The following is a 6,000-nucleotide window of genomic DNA, read 5'->3' as shown; positions in this document are numbered from 1 at the left end:
TATTTTTTCTAAGTCTCTACCCATTCCTCCCACCCCTTGGATTATTAGAAAGGAAATCCCAGACATATTAAAATATTTCATCTGAAAATATTTCAGTATCTCTTTAAAATATAAGACCCTTAAAAAGTATAATCACAACACCATTTTCTTATTTAATATCCAGTTAGTGTTCAGATTTCCTTGATTATCTTATAAATGTTAATTTGTTTGAATTGGCATCCAAAAAGCAACACATTATTTTTGTAAAAAATGGAACACTACAGATGTTCATGATGCAGAAAGTGAGTAATTCCTCCTCTGCCTGAATTCCACTCCCAGTGATAACTATGTGAGCATTTATCTTGTATATTGTTCCAGATCCAAGATAATGCCTTTTCTGTATCAATCTAATGACTCCCAAGTGATGGCTATTCTTTCTGTCTTGTCTTTGAACAAATACATGTTTTAGCATATAATTCTAATTGTATATATAATTGTATATATTTTCGTATCTGGTTTTAATGTCAAGACGTTTTGTATCCCTAAATAAAAGATGTAAGCAGAGCTTAGGAAATATCTGAAAGAGAGCAAGGTATCAATTGATAAGTTAGAAGATTTATGATCATGTTTATGAATTCATTTTCTCTGATATATGAGTGCCTAATTCTTCCATAAACATGCACTTGCTAATACAACACATTTTAATTTTAAATGACCATATCAACATCTAACCAGATGCCATTTCAATAATTTATAGACCAGTTAGTCTTTTCACTGCCAACCTCACAAAGGAAGTACATTTGTTTGGTGAGAGATGAGAAGGGCACCCAGCTTCACTGTTTTCTCCTAAATGAGAAAAGCAGCTTTACATTTCCTGACTTTTACAACCTTTCCTTCACTTCTGACAAGTTCCAATCTAAAAACACTGTCTTTTGGAAAGAGTGTCTATAACCATTGTGTTGCTAATAACACTGCCATGTCCACTTGTCTTGTACAGTTCCTATAAAGTGTCTTTTTCAGAGTCTAACAGTAAGGATTCGGTGTCTTGCTTATTTTAAAAATCCCACCACAGGCCAGGCACGCATGGCTAACATCTGTAATCCCAGCACTTTGGGAGGCCACAATGAGCAGAACCCTGGAGCTCTGGCGTTGGAGACTAGCTTGGGCAACATGGTGAAACCCCGTCTCTAGGGGAAAAAAAAAAAAAATTAGCCAGGCACAGTGGCACGTGCTACTCAGGGGGCTGAGGTGGGAGGATCTCTTGAGCCAGGGAGGTCGAGGTTGCAGTGAGATGAGATTGCGCCACTGCACTCCAGCACTCCAGCCTGGGCAACAGTCAGACCCTGTCTCAAAACAAAAACAAAAACACGGCAATTTTACACATAATGGTGGCATAATTAAAGATATCTTACTGCTGTATGTGTATCACTTGCTTGTTTAAAATATTACTATGCTAGTTACTATTTCTGCATAAGAAATTACTACTAAATTTAACAGCGTAAAACAACTTTCTCTTTTTTTGTGCCCTTGGATTCTATGAGTGAGGAATTCAAATAGGTCTTAATGGGGATAAATTGTCTCTGGTCCAGAATGACTAGGGCCTTAGCTGGGAAGACTATAAGGCCGAAAGTGACTTAATGGATGGTGGTTGGAATTATTTGAAGGCTTGTTTACTTGCATGTTTGGTTCTTAGGCAGGAATGACTCAAAAACTAGGACTACAGCAGGAGTGGCATCTCTGTGTGGTCTGAATTCCTCATAGCATAATGTCATCAAGATAGGTGGACTCAGGGATCAAAATTTGAGTGTTCCAATGAACAAAGTGGAAACAGTGAATTTTTATGACTCAGCTTAGAAGACACACAGTAGTGGGAAAGCAGTGATCCTTGGATGGTAAGTGCAGGTGTAACCATATGGCTCTAGTCACATTGCTTTGAACACCAATTTTATTGAAGATGTGTTTGAGTGCCATTAGTACAACAATGGGCAATAAAGCATGCTGGGTTGTTTTTTTTTGTTTGTTTGTTTGTTTGTTTGTTTTGGTTTGTGTGCGTGTGTGTGTTTGGTCAGCATGACGTCAATCACGGCTCAAGAATTCTATACATGTCTGCATTTCATATTGCTACGATAGTTTTGTTGTGGCCTGGTAGATGATAATTTCACATTTGAAGAGGGTGGTTTAATCAATAAGGACCAAGAGTTTAAAGTGTGGTTTTATATATTTTCCACGATGCCTGTCCATGCTCCATGGCATCCTGTTTTTGTGCTTTTTTGTTCATTGCATTTCCCTTGCCAGGAATGCTTCCTATCTGCCTCTCTGTGTTAAAATCTTTCCCACCCGTCAAGCTTTTATTGGCATTGGTATATAGGTTATCTTCATAAGGATTCCAGCTTTTAAAAGTTGGAAAAGAAAAACTATTCCAACATAAAAGCAATTAAGTATAAAAAGGTTGATTTCAAGACTCAAATGTCCAGCAATGTGTCTCTTGGATTTATATATCTTCCAAGGTTACTGTTTCCTACCATCTTCTCTCTCTATGACTTTTTCTCTTTTCCCCTCCTTCTTTTAAGTTGGTGTCCTCAGCTCACATATTTTTTTAATTAAAACTTTTTTTTTTAAATTCAAGGAGTGCATGTGCAGGTTTGTTATACGGGTGTACCGCATGATACTGAGGTTTGGGCTTCTATTGATCCCATCACTCAAACAGTGAACATAGTACCCAATAGGTGGTTTTCCTCTCCTGCCTCTTGAAATCCCCAGTGTCTATTCTTCCCATCTTTATGTCCATGTATACCCAATGTTCAGCTCCCACTTATAAGTGAGAACATGCAGTATTTGGTTTTCTATTTCTGCAATTATTCACTTAAGATAATGGCCTCCAGCTGCATCCATGTTGCTGCAAAGAACAAGATTTTGTTTGCTTTCTTAGGGGTGTGTAGTATTCCATAGTATATATGTACCACATCTCTTTATGCAGTCCACCGTTGATGGGTACTTGGGTTGGTTCCATGTCTTTGCTATTGTGAATAGTGCTGCAAGAAACTTATTAGTGCATGTGTCTTTTTGGTAGAACAATTTATTTTGGGTATATACCCAGTAATTAGATTGCTGGGCCAAATGGTAATTCTATTTTTAGTTCTTTGAGAAACCTCCAAACTGCTTTGCACAGGGGCTAAACTAGTTTACATTCCCACCAATAGTGTATAAGCTCTATTTTCTCTGAAACCTTCCCGGCAACTGTTATTTTTTGATTTTTTAATAATAGCAATTCTGACTGGTGTGAGATGGTATCTCGCTGTGGTTTTGATTTGCATCTCTCTGACGATTAGTGATGTGGAATATTTTTTCATACTTTTGGCCATTTGTATGTCTTCTTTCATTCAGCTCATATTTTAATGAGAAATGGCAGTCATCAAATGGGAAGGTGTTCATGTACCTTCCACCAGATCTATAAGCATACCTGCGTCAGCCCCGTCTTCTCTATCTTTGCTCCTATTATACCTGAGGAAAAGTGAAATTCTCAAATTCTTTCTCTAACTCCTCTCTCTCTCTTCCATTATCATTACTTCCTTTCCACTCAATATTCTCATCAGCCAACAACACCAATAAGCTTTGGATCCTTTATCTAAATGAAAACTCTCCATTGACTCCCACATTCTTCTCCAGCTACAACCCATGTTCAATTCCTTTTCACAGTTAAACTTGTAAAAGGATTGTCTGTCACATGAAAAAATGCTCATCATCACTGGCCATCAGAGAAATGCAAATCGAAACCACAATGAGATACTATCTCATGCCAGTTAGAATGGTGATCATTAAAAAGCTAGGAAACAACAGATGCTGGAGAAGATGTGGAGAAATAGGAAAGCTTTGACCCTGTTGGTGGGAGTGTAAATTAGTTCAACCATTGTGGAAGACAGTGTGGCAATCCCTCAAGGATATAGAACTAGAAATACCATTTGACCCAGCCATCCCATTACTGGGTATATACCCAAAGGATTATAAATCATGCTACTCTAAAGACACATGCACACGTATGTTTACTGTGGCACTATTCACAATAGCAAAGACTTGGAACCAATCCAAATGTCCATCAATGATAGACTGGATTAAGAAAATGTGGCACATATATACCATGGAATACTATGCAGCCATAAAAAAGGATGAGTTCATGTCCTTTGTAGGGACATGGATGAAGCTGGAAACCGTCATTCTCAGCAAACTATCACAAGGACAAAACCAAACACCGCATGTTCTCACTCATAGGTGAGAATTGAACAACGAGATCACTTGGACACAGGGTGGGGAACATCACACACCAGGGCCTGTTGTGGGGTGGGGGGCTGGGGGAGGGATAGCATTAGGAGAAATACCTAATGTAAAGGACAAGTTGATGGGTGCAGCAAACAAACATAGCACATGTATACATATGTATCAAACCTGCACGTTGTGCACATGTAGCCTAGAACTTAAAGTATAATAATAAAAAAAATAATAACAATAAAAGAATTGTCTGTACTTCTGGTTTGACAAAACCAGAAAAGGCAGCATGACTTCGTTCGAGAAATCCCTAGTTGTCCTTCCCCCTAAGAGAGGAAGAGACTAGAAATGCAAACTCATCTTAGAGAACAACAGAAACACAAAATACGTGGATCGGCTGCCAAAAACAAAGAGGAACAAGGGGGACAGTGGAGCAAAGATACCTACAACTTATAGACCTCGGAGAGCCCAGGGGCACTCTTTTTCAAACTGAAAGGTCCTTCTTGAAGTTCAAAATCCAAATTCCTTATTGCAACAAGGGAAGCAAGGTGAAAGGATAAGGGGCAGAAGCTTCCCTTAATGTGGTCGATTTTGAAAGTGAAGTTTGTGCTGAACAAATCATGTCACAGAGGCAATCTATATTGCAGGAAACTATTAGTGAGGCAGGGTAGTGGGGAGAGACTACACTGACTCTTCAGAAAGCTGCTTCACTCCACTGGCTGGGGAGAAGTATAGGACTGAAGAATATGTTCCATTGCAGGTCATAAGGAAAATTCCCCTAGCCTGGAACATGGCCTTGTTTCTTTCTACACAATCAATTTGCCCATAGCTTGAGGAAGAATATTCCAAGATAAATAAATAAATAAGAAAGAGAAGCAGAAGTTAAACAAAAACAGTGCAAATATAAAAAGGGGCATTAGGGACAGAAAAAAAATATAAGAAAATTTGCCATGGAACAGATAAAAATTGTGTGTATAGGATGGTTCAACCCACAGAAATCAATAAACATGATAACATCATATCAACAGAATCAAAGACAAAAAATGGTAATTTTAATTGATGACAGAAAAGGATTCAATGAAATTCAACATCCCTTCATGATAAAAACTCTTAACAAATTGGGTACAGAAGGAACATGCCTCAACACTGTAAAGGTCATATATGACAAATCCACAGCTGGTATCATATGAAGTGGGGAAAAATTAAAAGCCTTTCCACTAAAATCTGGAACAAGACAAAGATGCCCGCATTCTTTTTTTTTAAATTTTTTTATTATACTTTAAGTTTTAGGGTACATGTGCACAATGTGCAGGTTTGTTACACATGTATACATGTGCCATGTTGGTGTGCTGCACCCATTAACTCATCATTTATATTAGGTATATCTCCTAATGCTATTCCTTCCCCCTGTCCCCACCCCACAACAGGCCCCAGTGTGTGATGTTCCCCTTCCTGTGTCCAGGTGTTCTCATTGTTCAATTCCCACCTATGAGTGAGAACATGCAGTGTTTGGTTTTTTGTCCCTGTGATAGTTTACTGAGAATGATGGTTTCCAGCTTCATCCATGTCCCTACAAAAGACACGAACTCATCATTTTTTATGGCTGCATAGTATTCCATGGTATATATGTGCCACATTTTCTTAATCCAGTCTATCATTGTTGGACATTTGGATTGGTTCCAAGTCTTTGCTATTGTGAATAGTGCCACAATAAACATACGTGTTCATGTGCCTTTATAGCAGCAAGATATATAATCCTCT

Source organism: Hylobates moloch, unplaced genomic scaffold, assembly GCF_009828535.3.
Source record: "Hylobates moloch isolate HMO894 unplaced genomic scaffold, HMol_V3 SCAFFOLD_22, whole genome shotgun sequence".
Taxonomy (NCBI): domain Eukaryota; kingdom Metazoa; phylum Chordata; class Mammalia; order Primates; family Hylobatidae; genus Hylobates; species Hylobates moloch.
The sequence above is the reverse complement of the archived record's forward strand: the minus strand, read 5'-3'. Positions refer to the sequence as shown.